This window comes from Sinocyclocheilus anshuiensis, unplaced genomic scaffold (assembly GCF_001515605.1).
Source record: "Sinocyclocheilus anshuiensis isolate Anshui unplaced genomic scaffold, SAMN03320099.WGS_v1.1 scaffold1166, whole genome shotgun sequence".
NCBI classification, from domain to species: Eukaryota; Metazoa; Chordata; class Actinopteri; order Cypriniformes; family Cyprinidae; genus Sinocyclocheilus; species Sinocyclocheilus anshuiensis.
The window spans coordinates 369,914-384,953 of record NW_015536532.1 but is presented as its reverse complement, the minus strand read 5'-3'; the positions used below and the strand labels follow the sequence as shown (position 1 = coordinate 384,953).

The 15,040-nt window shown below is 37.4% G+C and overlaps 1 protein-coding gene across 4 annotated transcripts in view; it reads left to right on the top strand.

The window, feature by feature from the left end:
• Positions 1–8,022: 8,022 nt before the first annotated feature.
• Positions 8,023–15,040, top strand: part of LOC107695086 (small G protein signaling modulator 3) — a 22,677-nt gene continuing 15,659 nt past the window's right edge. For 3 of the 4 annotated variants that reach the window (XM_016494909.1, XM_016494897.1, XM_016494915.1), the window contains exon 1: positions 8,354–8,526. The gene's annotated coding sequence lies outside the window, so the exon portion shown is untranslated. Of the gene's footprint in view, positions 8,119–8,353; positions 8,527–15,040 lie in introns of those variants that run through there. The other variant, XM_016494902.1, reaches the window with a different exon arrangement.

Below are 15,040 nucleotides of genomic sequence, written 5' to 3'. Positions count from 1 at the left end.
CAAATGTGTGTGTGTGTGTGTGTGTGTGTGTGTGTGTGTGTGTGTGTGTGTGTGTCATAAAAATGTGAAATGAAATATAAAATAAATTACTTGTCTACAACGGGGAACAATTAAATTGATCAAATGTTAACTTTCTAGTTATCAAAACAAGTATCATGGTTTCCACAAAAATATTAAGCAGCTCAACTGTTTTCAACATAATAAGAAATGTTTCTTGAGCAGCAAATTAGCATTTTAGAATGATTTTAGAATGATTTTAATAAGATTTCACAATATTACTTTATGTTTGATTATGTTTGATAAATGTTTACTGTATTTTTGATTAAATAAATGCAGTCTTGGTAAGAGACTTCTTTAAAAATCTTACCGATTGTAACGATAGATATAATTACGTTTTGAATTTGAAATATTATTTTTAAATCCTTTAAAATGTTTAAAATGATATATTATATTGCTTGACGTTTATTTATCTGGGCTGTGGTCATGAAAGTTTAGTGCATTGCATTGTGAGATACAATACTCCATGCAGTAGGTTCTGACTGTGCATTTTGATTAATTTAACAGGTCATCCGTAAAGCTGAATTATGGACCAGGCCAGTGCTTCGGGCCTCGGACTGCCAGTGTCCTCCAAAGCCCCCGGGCCCCTTGGCACATACACTGTGAGGTGATGACTAGGGCCACCGGACGAACATGCAGAATGAGGGCCCTCGGCACATACAGTTCAAGCTGACCACTAAGGCCACTATGCCCAGAAGCATATACACCAGGAGCACAAGGGCCCCCAGGCCCATCGGCACACACAGCGCAGGCTTAACACCAGGGTCACTGGCCCCGTCGGCATGTACAGCTGAGCCCCTAGTTTGTAAGTTAAAACAATGATTCTGCACGTCCCCTCTCCTCAGCCTCCGGAGTAATCAAATCTTACTTGTATACAATGTTTCTGGAACAATGGATTTTCAAATATTATCATGCAAAAAGATCAATGTACACTTTAGCCAGCGGTGGTTCTTTTATTCAAAAACACTTTGAAGCACATACGGCATCTACAGTCTGCTTCTGCAGCTTCTGGTACTGTTTGCAGCACATTAGTTTGTTTGCACACTGTGTAATCATTGACAGACAATTAGTCATGACATTGCACAGCCTTCATATCATAATTTATTAGGCAAAAAATATGATTTTTTTAAGATTAAAAACGTTTTATTTATTTATTTATTTTTTTTTCGTTTTATTATTATTATTATTATTATTATTATTAAATCATGCATTAAAGAATAGTTCACAGTAAAACTAGTAGTACAGGTGCATCTCAATAAATTAGAATGTCATGGAAATACAGCACTCTGTGAACAGCCAGCTTCTTTGGCAATGAATGTTTGTGGCTTACCCTCCTTGTGAAGGGTGTCAATGATTGTCTTCTGGACAACTTTTCAGATCAGCAGTCTTCCCCATGATTGTGTAGCCTAGTGAACCAAACTGAGAGACCATTTTGAAGGCTCAGGAAACCTTTGCAGGTGTTTTGAGTTGATTCGCTGATTGGCATGTCACCATATTCTAATTTGTTGAGATAGTGAATTGGTGGGTTTTTGTTAAATGTGAGCCAAAATCATCACAATTAAAAGAACCAAAGACTTAAACTACTTCAGTCTGTGTGCATTGAATTTATTTAATACACGAGTTTCACAATTTGAGTAGAATTACTGAAATAAATTAACTTTTCCACGACATTCTACTTTATTGAGATGCACCTGTAAATATGGTCAGTTTTGATTTCAGGTTCACTTTAATATACACTTGATAGAGCATAATGAAAACAAGGAACACGGTACTGAACAAATAGATTAATAATATTATGATCGTATGAATGTATATTTAAGACAACTGATATAGGTATCTTTATTCAAAAAGTCAAATGACTAAAATGTACCATTCAAAAGTTGCTCACCAAGGTTGCATTTATTTGATAAAAATACAGTAAAAACAGTAATATTGTGAAATATTATAACAGATTAAAATAACTGTGTTATATTTGACTCTATTTTTAAATATTATTTATTCATGTGATGGCAGAGCTGAATTTTCAGCCGTCATTACTCCAGTCTTCATTGTCACATGATCCTTCAGATATCACTCTAAAATGTTGAAAACAGTTGGGCTGCTTAATATTGTTGTAGAACCATGACAGGATTCTTTAGGATTCTTTGATGGATATAAAGTTCAAAATAACAGCATTTATTTATTTGAAATCTAAATCTTTGACTCTCACTCTTGATTTCATGCATTTCTGCTGTTTGAAGTATTAATAATAAAAAAAATCTTACTGACCTGGTTTCGTTGTTATTTAGCATTTATTGTTTACTCCATAGATGGAATAATGGCGCATCTAATTAAGATTGTATATCCTTGAATTGGATTTTAATGAATTAGTGGATTTTTGAAGGAAAGCAAGCAATTAAAAAACAAAAACTGGGGCAGATCAGTTTTCAGCTTTTACTGGTTTAATGAGACTTTACTGTTCCTGTCAAAACACTGCTTTTAAAGATGTGTTCCCAAAGAGCCTCAGGAGACTATAATCTGGCCCTGGTACTCCATTTATTTAGTAGAGTATACTCACTGCATAATGCAGACATTATAATGTGTGTAGTATGGTTTGCCACTCTGAAAATACCCATAGACGAGAGAATCACACATGTTAGCCAATCAACGTGACTGAACCCCATGTGAGAGCCTAGCAGTGCATCAGTGAATCTGCTGAAAGACTCACATTCAACCCAAGAGACTGCAGACTCACAAGCCAGATGATGCAATGTAGCAGCAGTCACATATCATAGGTAATAATAACTTAGCTCCTGACACGCTCAGGTTGACTAGTTTAGGATGTTTAAGAGTCCCAAGACCATAAATTCACAGCCCAAAAGAGAAGCTATTGACATGCCTGTGTCTGGAATAAACATTTGCTCACACGTCCACACATCAGTGAAACTTGCACACAAAAGTGCTTGTCTTAAAAACATATATATCCTTCAAGTACATTATAGTGACATAAATATAAAATGTAATTCACAGTATGCCTGCGCACAGAATATACAAATGTATGAATTATGAATTGGTGAATTGGCAAGTACACGCACTATACATTAAATTTGCATACTGCTAGAGTGTAGACACATGTAATATGCAGACTCAGTGAGGAATGCAACAGCGCCATCTGTTGATCTGCATGAGTAGCTACAGTACTACTGCAGTGCACAGGGTGGGCAAATGAGAACCAGGATTTATTGAGGATCAAAAAATCCCTCTCTTTCTCCGCCAGCCTTTTCTTCCTCTCCTCCTCTCCCTGTACGAGACCTGCTGAATCACACCCCATAAATATTAACACCGCCGGCTGGGTCAATATCTCATGCTGATCCTGTAGCCACCTCACGTCCACATGGCCTAATACCATCGATTCAACAGGCACATGGAAGAAAGAAAAATGTGCGGAGTCGCTCTTTAAATCACCTGCCATCTCTCTCTCTCTCTCTCTCTCTCTCTCTCTAACTCTTCCACTGACGTCACAGGGACTGCAGCTGTCTCAGCCACTAGTGCATATCCGACACACTGATGAGCCAGGAGCAGTGGGGATCAGGCAGAGATAAGAGAAACAGAATTTAAGACTGACGGAGAGAATGAAAAGAGAAGGACAGAGATATATTGAGAGAGAGGGGGGCAGAAGGATAAGCTAACAGCAAAACTGTTGAAGCAACAGGGCAAATGAGGGAACATGAGAAGGATAAGAATGAAAGGGGCACAAAGGGCACACAGATGGAGAAGAGAGAAAGAGAAAAGATAGGGAGATGGATCGTGCTTTGTCCATCAAACACAACAACAGAAAAATACCCAGATTACACAGAATAAAACACAAGACTAAATAATTAATAAACTATCCATAATCCTATAGTTTCTGTCCTTGAATATGATTTGTCGAGTAGTGTTCCAAGAGAGCTTATATAACAGCCAAACAGCACTGGGACTTTTCACTTGCTAAAATGGGAAACCTTGTACTACACTTACTACTACTAGTATATCTATTTCTATGGTAATTGTGTGCTAGGTTCCAAATTCAGCAGCTGTTTCAGTGACAGTGTCTGTAGGTTACATCATTTCACCATAGGCGACAAGTGAGTGTCTTAATGAATGTATCACTGAATCATTCACTCAACCGATACATTCAAAACACTCATTTATTAAGGAGCTAGCAAGTAAATACAAAGTTCTGTCATGAAACTCTAGATGGCACAGGTCGATAGGTTCTAACTCAATCTGATATAATCACATCCTTATTCACATCAGCAGCCAATGAGGTTGCTACTCAACATTCAAATACTTGGCTAGTGCTTGCTGAAGCAGTTGCAGCGCACTTCAAAAACCCTCCACCTTCCCCAGCTCCACCTGCATAGACCTGCTTCAGGGTGATTTCATGTATGCTATATATGGGGGTTATTTCATTTGTTATATGTGCAGCGGCAGCAGTATTTTATTGCATGCTCACAGCAGCATGTTGTGGATGTATTTGGCAGTAGCAAGTCTCAGTACTTGCTCTGCCGCAGCAGCTGCAGCATAGCAGATCTGTTCCACCTGGACCAAACACATTAGCATTACCATGTATATTACCATGCTAAAACTCTCAAGACAGTTGTCATGACAGAACTGTTTTTATGAGTGAATCATCGAGGCATTTGCTCTATTAGTTTCCTCGAATCACTACAGTAATTCATTCAAGAATGCAAAAAGTAGCTGTATTTATGAATAAATCCTTAAATCATAACTTAATTGATTTGTTCAAAAACACTGATTCATTCAGGAAGTAAACAACACTGTTGTGTGTTGCTCTGCGATGCAACAGATCAGTTGGCAGAGCCAAAATAGACAAAGTAAAGATGTGGTCACATTTACCTTTGTACACGTAAAAAAAAAAAATTGTGTAAGGGACATGTGGCATGAAAATTTACAGCACACTTTTATAGAATTCTGATCAACATATTTGTCTACATTGTTCGTGTGTCTGTATTATAAATCATACCGATAGTCTATCTGTATAAAATCAATATCACACACGCTGTGCTGTTGGTCTGAATGTCAGCTGATAATCAGAACAACAGCACTCTTACTTGTGTGACATTGCTTAATACAGATATTGGATTGATGTATAATACAGACACAAACAGTGCAGACAAATGGTTTGCAACAAAGTTGATCAGGATTCTGTGAAGTCTGCTACTGCTGCTGACTCAGAGGTCTGAGTAATACAGCTGCCCTCTTGATGAATAGCTACATCTAAAAGGGTTTTATCTTGGGAATACATATAGAAGAACGATATACACATACAAACATGCACATTACACTAAAATATTCCACTAACAAAGACTTGTTACCATGCCTACCAGTCTCTGACCAGCAACTCGGACACACTAAAACTGAAAATTAATGCTGATGAGAAACGTCTTTGATGTCTTTTTACACTGTCTTTTCACGCCCCAGTATAGTGATGGGGACACTATACTGTCAAAAAGCACCGTCTTTCGGATGAGACGTTAAACCGAGGTCCTGACTCTCTGTGGTCATTAAAAATCCCATGGCACTTCTCGTAAAGAGTAGGGGTGTAACCCCGGTGTCCTGGCCAAATTGCCCCCCTGGCCCTTGTCAATCATGGCCTCCTAATAATCCCCAACCATTTGATGGCTCTATGACTTTCTCTCCTCTCCACCTGTAGCTGGTGTGTGGTGAGCGCACTGGCGCTGCTGTCCTGTGGCTGCCGTCGCATCATCCAAGTGGATGCTGCACACTGGTGGTGGTTGAGGAGAGACCCCCCCACATGATTGTAAAGCGCTTTGGGTGTACAACAATACACAGTAAAGCGCTATATAAATGTGTCATTCATTCATTCATTCATTCACTGCACATTTGTGTACAGAACACAATGTTGACTGGAGAGAACAATGTTCTAGAAGTAATGACATCTGGTACTTATAGTACTTATAGTACCATAGTACTTAAAAAAAACAGCAATTTTTCTCAATTTAGGGTCTTCCATGTAGCCCAGTTCACTCGGTAGTTTTTCTTTTTCTTTTCTATGTACTGACCTATATGGCTGTCATCTTGGACTTCATCATGCAAAACTTGTCAATTATTAATGCCATTGTAGAAATGTAATAAAACTAAGCCATGATAATTTATCTCATGAGTGAAAGTATCTAATAACAAAGTAGGTTGTGAGTGTTGAGCTGGCCATGTGATCTTAACATGTAACATCTTAACAATAAATCGGTAAAACTTTACAGTAAGGTTCCTTTTGTTTACTTTATTTAGCTATATTTAACACAAACTAACAATGAAAAATACTTATGTATTTATTAATCTTAATGTTAATTTTAGCATTAACTAACAATAATATTAGTAGCAGTAGCTTTAGTAGCTAACGTTAACAAAGATTAATAAATACTGTAACGAATGCAATGCATTGCTTATTGTTAGTTTATGAATTAATGTTAAATAATGGGACCTTATTGTAAAGCGTTACCAATACATCTTTTATTGTTTTATTATGTGCATTTTTAATAATGAATAAACTACTAAGCATAACAGTACCTTTAGTAAAAAAAAAAACTTTCAAGTTTATCCATCACCTTGGTTGATGATGGTGTTACCTGAGCTAGATTTGGCTCACTTTCAGAAGAAGAAGAAAAAAAAGCTCAACTTTCCTCTCATCGGACTTCAATTTTCCTCCACCACTTTTCAGGTGATCACATGGCTTCTAGCAAACTCCAGGAATGACTTATATTGGCTCATCTCATAAGTGGTTTCCTTCTAGCCACTTTCCCAAAGAGGCTGAATCTATGAAGTGCTAAACAGATTGGTTATGTCTGAACAGTTTCTCATATTTCAGTCAAAGCTCGCAGCAGTGTTGTAGCTTTCCCTTTGGTTACTTCTCTGCTCTTTTAGTCCAGTTACTCAGGTTGGTTGGTCTTCACTGCTCTTCTAAAGGTTCAAAGGGTTGTCTAATGTGTATAAACATACAGTACAACTTTACTTCCCTAACACCTTACAGTGTTTGTTATGTTTATTGCAATTTAATAAAAACCAGTGCAAGGATATGATAATGTAAGCTTATTCAGAAGTAGGCCATTTATTTTCTCACTATTAAAATCTTAACGCCTCATGGGAAAGACAGCTCATTTTCTCTGAGAAATGTAGTTAAACAACATTGTGTGCCAAAAACAGTACAGATTATATTACATGACCAGTTTCTCAGCATGTACACACTTTACTCCTACCTTTATTCTTCTGCTCCTATCCGTCCCTATTTCTTCTCTGTGTTTGAGTGAAGTAAGCCATAAATAAAACAAGCCTTCATCCAGTAATGAAATGTCAGAGCAGTGGGCTTGTTTGCCCTCCTCAAATAATTTGCAATATCCTGACATCATGTGGTGAAGATTGGTATTGGCTCTTTTCATGTTATTTATATTCCTTAATTATATGAATTAAGTCATTAAGTGAAATGACGACCTATAGGCTATTTGTAGGTTTATATATAAAATGTTTTTCTTTTTAATATAACGATTTATACTTACAATTAATACTTGTATTAACTAAAACTTTCCACACATTTGTTATTCAAAATATAAATTACATTATGATTATACATCATGGAAGATGTACAAAATATACAGCTCTTTTTTTCTCTTTATTGCGTTTTTAAACATTAGAACATAAACATTACGCAAAATTAAGCAACTCTGTACCAAAACTAAATGTCTGCGAATTTTTCATGTTTGTCAGCCCCCTGTAAGTAGATGTAAACGCTAGAATGCTTGTATGAGCAGCAAAGAATGAGCTTTAAACCTTTTAAACCTAAAAGCCTGGGAGGTAGCCTAAAGAGAGACCTTAGAATAATGAATGAACTGATTAATCAACGCTGTAAGGCTACGTCATGAAGTTTGATGAAGACGGCGGATGGATATGATGTTGTGTTGGCAGTCTGCTCTAGTTCCTGCCCTGCCTCATGATTTCTGAGCATTGAGAGGAACGTCACTGTGACAGAATTTATTTTTCTATAATGGGCTACACAGCGCGGCTAATGTAAGCAGTTCGTCGCAAAATTAGCAACACGTTATGCTTCACTTGAAAGCTAATAGGAAGCGCAGTTAGGTGAAAATATGGGAAGAATATGCAGAGATTGTCAGAATACGGTTGACTTGCCTCAAATAGTTACTGCTACAAAAAAAAAACATTTTGCTTCCAAGCGACAAAATCTGTTAGCAGGATGGGAACTATTTCTTCAGGAAATCTCTTTAGGCGGAGGGATACAATCCTTCAGTGCGAAACACGAACAGGTGTATGACGCAAAACAGTCGGTCAATGCAACCGTTCCTACCATCATCACAAAACCAGAAGTACGCATCTCATACTTACACCGTATCTGCAGATATATGTGTAATTGTACCACGAAGTACAGCTGCTCAGAAAGGAGATTCAACATGACGTAAGGTAAGAAGACATAACATTTGTTGGTTCGCTAGCTCGGTGGCTAACAGTAGCGGCAAGTGCATTGATTACTGATGCTTGGATGGCTTTAGCCAATGACTGTTATTATCTCGGAACGCTTTTATACGTTTTAGTGTAACGTGACAGTTTATGTCATATGTATTTTACTCAGTAACGGTATCGTTTATGAAAGTGGCATACAGATTTGAATGTCCTCTCACTCAGCGGTAACGTTAGTTTTGAGAGTGTCGTGCATTATTGAGAACAATATGTTCATATTTAACTTAGAGAGCTTCGTTGCCATAATTTGCCCCTTAGGTGTAATAATACTGTTTTCACACGAAATAAGTAACAGACATGAACGTTTCGTCTTGTTCTGAGGCGTTCAGCTCAATAGTGCATCGAAGTTTGCTTGACTGACAGATGTAACGTTAGTATTTTGTATTTATTTGAAACGCACTCTTGTACGTTAAGTCTAGATGCTTGTCTTATTATGAATTGCCTGTGTTTTATTATGAATTTCGCTCTGTTATTCTGATTCTTTGGGAACTGCGCTAACGTTAGATCGCGAACTCATTTCAGGTGCCATATGGTAAATGACTCGCCCTGCCAATGATTATTTGTTTATTTAAAGGTCTCTATCGACTGTAAATTAAGAATTCTGTCATGTAAAGTTTTTTCTGTAAGGCACAAAATATGATGTTAGGCAGAATATTATGGACTGACGGCTTCAGTCACCATTAACTTTCATTGCACTTTTCTCCATACAATGAAATGGTGACCAAGGTTGTCATTCTGCCTAGCATCTATTTTTGTGTTCCACAGAAGAAAGTCAGTCATACAGGTTCACCTTTGGTAAATTAAAGGTGACATTTGACACTTTAGCTTGTACACTTTAATTATTAGAATAATAGGCAAATTCTTCATCATGACTACTTTATTTTATTTAATACAATTAGTTGTAAGCATTTATTGGCTCAAACAGCAGTTGAACAGCACTGAATGGGTTTGTTTCCCAAACCCAAAAAAAGGAAAAGTGATTTTTTTCCTTCTGTCCTAGGAATGGTGTGCAATAATTGGGTTTCCAAAATAAAAATAATTTTTTTTTCCGTAGGGGAATTGATTTTTAACATTAACTTATAAGCCCTTAAAAACAAACCTACTGTAAGATATGAGGTTGTTAAACAATGTTGAAGACATCAGACTGCATTATTTCAGCTTATTTAAGTTATTTATCAGCAGAATTCCTGGTGAAAATCTACATTAACCATGATTCTGCAAAGAAATCTTTACCAATAGAACACAAACAGCCAAGTTCCGGAAGTTCAAAAGGAAATTGGTTTTCAACAATGACAGTTAAACCTTTAAAGACAGACCTGTTGTGAGGTCTGAAGTTGTTCATTTGTTTTATAAACCCATCTCTTTACATTAATTCAACTTATTTTCAAAATAATCGTGTTTCATAGTGGAATTCATGGTGAAAAACTACGTCACCCATGATTTAGTCCTGCCCACTCCCTTGAAGCACCGCAAATAACGTAATTGAGTCGGTCTTTCAAAAAAAGCTTTCAAAATACTTAACTGTTTGTATATATGCGTATTTGGCAATTAACGTAAAATGTTTCTATAGATACAACCTACACCTTAAAATTTCTCCATTGTTTTTAATTCAAGTAATGTCATTCACAATGCTTCATGGAATTGTAGTTCTTTCTTCTTTCCCTCACTGAAGCTTATAATTAGTTTTGTAGCTTTGTCTTTTTGCTAGATTTTCATTTACCATTTTTGCTTCAAATAAAAGTTAGTGATGTGATTTTCCTCGCAACTGGTTGGTTTGGTTAATGGTTAAAAATGCTTTAACAAATACGTTTTTAAAAAGCTCTATAGACGTTTTTCCTGAACGCGGAAGTCATGCCTGACTCTCAACCGGAAGGATTCTTTGCATTTCCGGTCTTCAGTCTTACTTGTCAAATTAGCATATATTCCGAGCTGATAATCTAATGTTAAACCTATTAAAATGTTTTTAAAAAGCACATGGCTCCATAGCGCCATCACTTTAGTTTACAGTGTCGCAATGTCCATCATTTGTCAGTGCCTCACTCCTCAAAGTTTAATGACTGTGTAGATGACACGAAGCTGCTGACGTTAGCTACATTAAAAACGTAACAGAGACTGTCTCCCCAAAATCTCAAACTTCTAAAATATTTGTGTGTATACAGTAGTGGCCAAAATTGTTAGAAGAACACTTGGCATATTTAAGTTTAAATAGAACACTTGGCATATTTAAGTTTAATAATATTTAATCATATTTAATTATTTTCAGTTGTTTTTGTTGAATTGGCCATTACAATACCCATAAAACGACCCCATTGCCGGAACTACCTGTGACGGAAGGAATCTGCTGGAACATTAATGATTGACTGGCCCCCTCAAAGTCCAGACCTCAACCCCATCGAGCAAATTTGGGGCGAGTTGGAAAATAAACTGGACAGATCTATTGTATAATGTACATTCAAAGGAAAGCCTTTGGCATGAGTTTCAGAAGGCATGGGATAACATTAGTGTTAGTGTATAGTTCTCAGGAAATATATTGACACTATGCCAGAGAGATGTGCTGCTGTAATTGCTGCAAAATGTGGACATACTAAATATTAAAGTTAAAAGTGGATAAAACAGTACGACTCACTTCATTTGATATTTGTTGTGCTCAGAGCAACTATCTGCATGTTTCATGAACACTATGAAATGAAATCATGTTTTGGAGGCAAAAAAAAGGTCAATATTTTCAGATTTGTCAGGTGTTCTAACAATTTTGGCCACCACTTGTATGTGCATATTGTACAAGAAAATATCAAATATATTGTAAATGTAAATCTTTAAATCAGTACTTTTATATTGTTTTTAATTTGACTGTCATTCAATGTATCATGGGATTGTAGTTCTTTTCCTCATGAAAGACATTTGTCTTTTTGTCCGATTTTCATATACGTTTTTGCTTCAAATCAAAGTTTGTGTTGTGACTCACCTTGCAGCTGGTTGGTTTGAATCATGACTTGTAACTCTTAAACTAAAACTTTTTAAAAATCTTTATTGGGAAAATGCTTCCAGAACCAGCACCGCTGAAGAAGTAAGCAGGCGCTGTTGTACTCTAAGGTTTGAAAGAGTGAATGTGCTTCCAATGTAGTCAGCAACTTTGCTAAGATTCCTTCATCTGTTTAAAGTTTTGGATTCGTCTTTAAATCGGCCACTCCTTTGACATGTGTGTAGTGTGGCTGTAAGGTTCGGCTCTGTTTATCTAGTGTGGTTCACACCCTCCTTAAGCACAGGGCAGGTCAGGAGATCCTGCAGAGAGCACCAACTTATAGCAGCCAGTGCCGGGACTTTGGATTGGCCTCTGAGTGCGTTATGTGTCCAGCTGTGATGGAAAACAAAAGTACCCCATAATGAGCACTGCCAACCTCAACGATAAAGCTCCCCTGTCTCTCATCAGCCCCATCTCCATCTTTCCTTTCTCCAGCTTCTTCTAGTCACAACACGCAGTGAGTCATGTAGCACGCTGCCCCCATCCCTCCCTCTGTTCTCCCCATCCCGCTGTCGTCAGAGAGCTGCCACGTGCCTCCTCACTCCGCTCATGGCATGAATAGAGCTCCGGAGGTTGACGTCACACACTCTAAACTCCGCCATTTTGGCAGGCAATCAGGAGAGCGCTAGAGCATTGGTATCGACAGTTGTACAACAATAATTTAAAACCAGACTATTTAGACCTTACAAACCTTACTATTTCAACATGGTGGACAGCTGCTGTGCGCCAGGATGCCAGAACAGGCAGGGGAAAGCTAGGGTTGCCAATCGTCCTGTATTAGCCGGGACGTCCCGTATATTGGGTTTAATTTATGTGTCCCGTACGTGACCTCCCTTGGCCCGTTTCTTGCCCCCTCACACAGTATTCGTTAAGTAAATCAGAAAATCCTGAACCTAACTCTTTGAGGAAGGCTGCAGAATCCTCTGCTGGCTGGTCGTTCCCACGTCACAATTAAGCGGCGCTCACGCTAATGCCAATTCCGTCCGTGTTTTGACTTCGGTAAGTCAGTTTTGGCAAATACAAACTACGTGATGATTTTTCATGAGTCCAACATCCCGCCGTGCAAGAATTCTATTTTAATGTACTTTTAAAGTTTAAATCACATTAAAAGCTTAATTTGTACATTATGAATGGATGATGATGCACGCAGCCCCAAATTAAACGACTTAATTGACCACCGATAGCTTTAATCAAGTGTCAAGCACCAAAAGCAGCCCATATTAAATCTATAAGTTATTTTTAATTCAAAAATACGCATTTCCATATATTAGCACTGCACGATAAATCGCATGCGATATTTAATGCGCATCTTGTCCTATGTCTTTTGAATTAAAGTACGCAGTGAACTCTGTTGCCTTGAAACTCATGCTGGCGCCATTCATTTAATATTCGCTCCCGGTTGTCCCTGCCTGCCAGCATGGTGGTGTAAACAGAATGGGTCACGTGACGTCCGGAGCTCTATGGTCTTCGGTTGGCAGACGTCTCTCTCAATCACAGTCTCACACACACCAATGTTGTTTTAGTATTGTTGAGTTGCAACTAGCTTAGAATAAGTTTTTTTTTTTATATATATATTATGTTGTATATTTTGTTTTTATTTCAGTTAGCCTTCAAGTAACGAAACTGTTTTGTTGTTGTTGGTGGTATTAATTTAACTTAACTATAATAAGCTGAATAATTATTCTGCCTACTTTGACATGATCCAGTCTACTTTCTTTAGCAGCTAGCAGTCCAGATTCTATTTCCTGATAGTATTGGGATTGGGACTTGTTAGAGGATATTATAAGATTTCAGTGTTTCTTGGAGTGTCTTCTGGAAGCATTGACTCCTCTCACTCACTGATCGCTAATGTGGTGCCTTCGGCTGCTCGCCTCGGTCTTTTTGGATGCTGTAGGGTCTGTTGCCATAGGGGTGATGCTAGCGGTGGCGTTCGCAGCTTGATGAGGAGTGTCATTGTTAGTAAGTGTTTGTTTATGATGGAGATTCCTACAGAGAGCCAGCAGCTGATGGACGGCAGTCTGCAGTAGGGGTGGGCGCTATACCGTTTTCATTTTTTTAGTACCGACTTGGTACCGAAATACCGGGTCTTTTGACAACACTACCGGTATGAAAGTGACTACCGGTATTAAGTTGTTCCATGATATGGATTTCGCTATACCGTGGATACCGTTATATATTCATGAATTCCAATTTTGCATTTATATAGTTTTGTTCAATTTGTATGCTCAAACAGCAACAGTACAGACTAACTAAAGTTGAAAAAGTGAAAAAGCATAATAGGACCCCTTTAACTAAAATTATAGACGTTTTTATTTGAATGCCATTTTCTTTGCAAAATATAAAAAGAAAATTATTTACGATGCAAACTTTACTGATGATTTTACATACTGATTATTTCAAGATTGTCACAAGTCATTTTGTCATATTTTGACAAATTATGTATGTTAGCCAGTTAGATAACATTATCTTGTCAACCAGGGGAAAAGCATTTGTTTTTTAAATTATTTAAAATAAGCCAAAACAACTAAAAATCAAGTTACCATTTTCTTATTTTATATCACCTCCTCAACTTTTTTTTTTTTTTTTTTGAAGAACCAGGATTCCCACAGTTTTACAACTAGGATGTATTAAATTATATCATATCACGGTATATAAAATTCTATCATTTTGATTTATAGACCTGGAAAGTCAAGTATTCTAATACAATTATAACTCCATGGCCATTTGTATAAGGAATATACATTTTTCTAGATATTCCAAGCGCAAAAATATTTTATTGGGTAGAAATTGTGAGTAAAAAAATAGGCCTACTTGTAAAAATCCTTATGCTTAATTCTAAATTACATCTTAAACGAACTGGAAATTAAATGGGGCCTTTGAATATTGTTGTAAGGATGAGAACCACCCAGAATCACAGAAAATCAAGTGTTTAGGTTTGCAGGGCATACAAATGAATGCACAAGATCAATGTATGTTACATTTTTGACGGCAGGTCTTTCTTATTGTTGAGCTCTGTTAAAGGCTAGATTTTGCACCATTCATCCAGGCCCACATAAATCAATACCACAACCACAGGATGTTGGTGTCCAGCTCTTTTTACTTTACTGTGACTATAAGGCTCAGTTATTGTCCTTTATGCCAAGTAACAATACCTGGCAGTGAAACTGTTGAAATGCAGCTTCCAGGAGGTCCTGTGCTTGCATTATACATGTCCAGATAGCATCTACGTTTTTCCATTGCTCTCTTTCTTACGCGATGTTGAACACACACACATGGGCAGAGCAGGAAGATAAGCTCTGGTGCATTTATAGAGCAGTCCTACACCCCATTCTCAAAGAGACGTTGGCTTTCATCCAACAAGGAAGTGATTTATTTTAAACAAATGAGGAAATTGAATGGTGCATTAGCATACCCTCTAAAAAGCCTCTGGTTGGT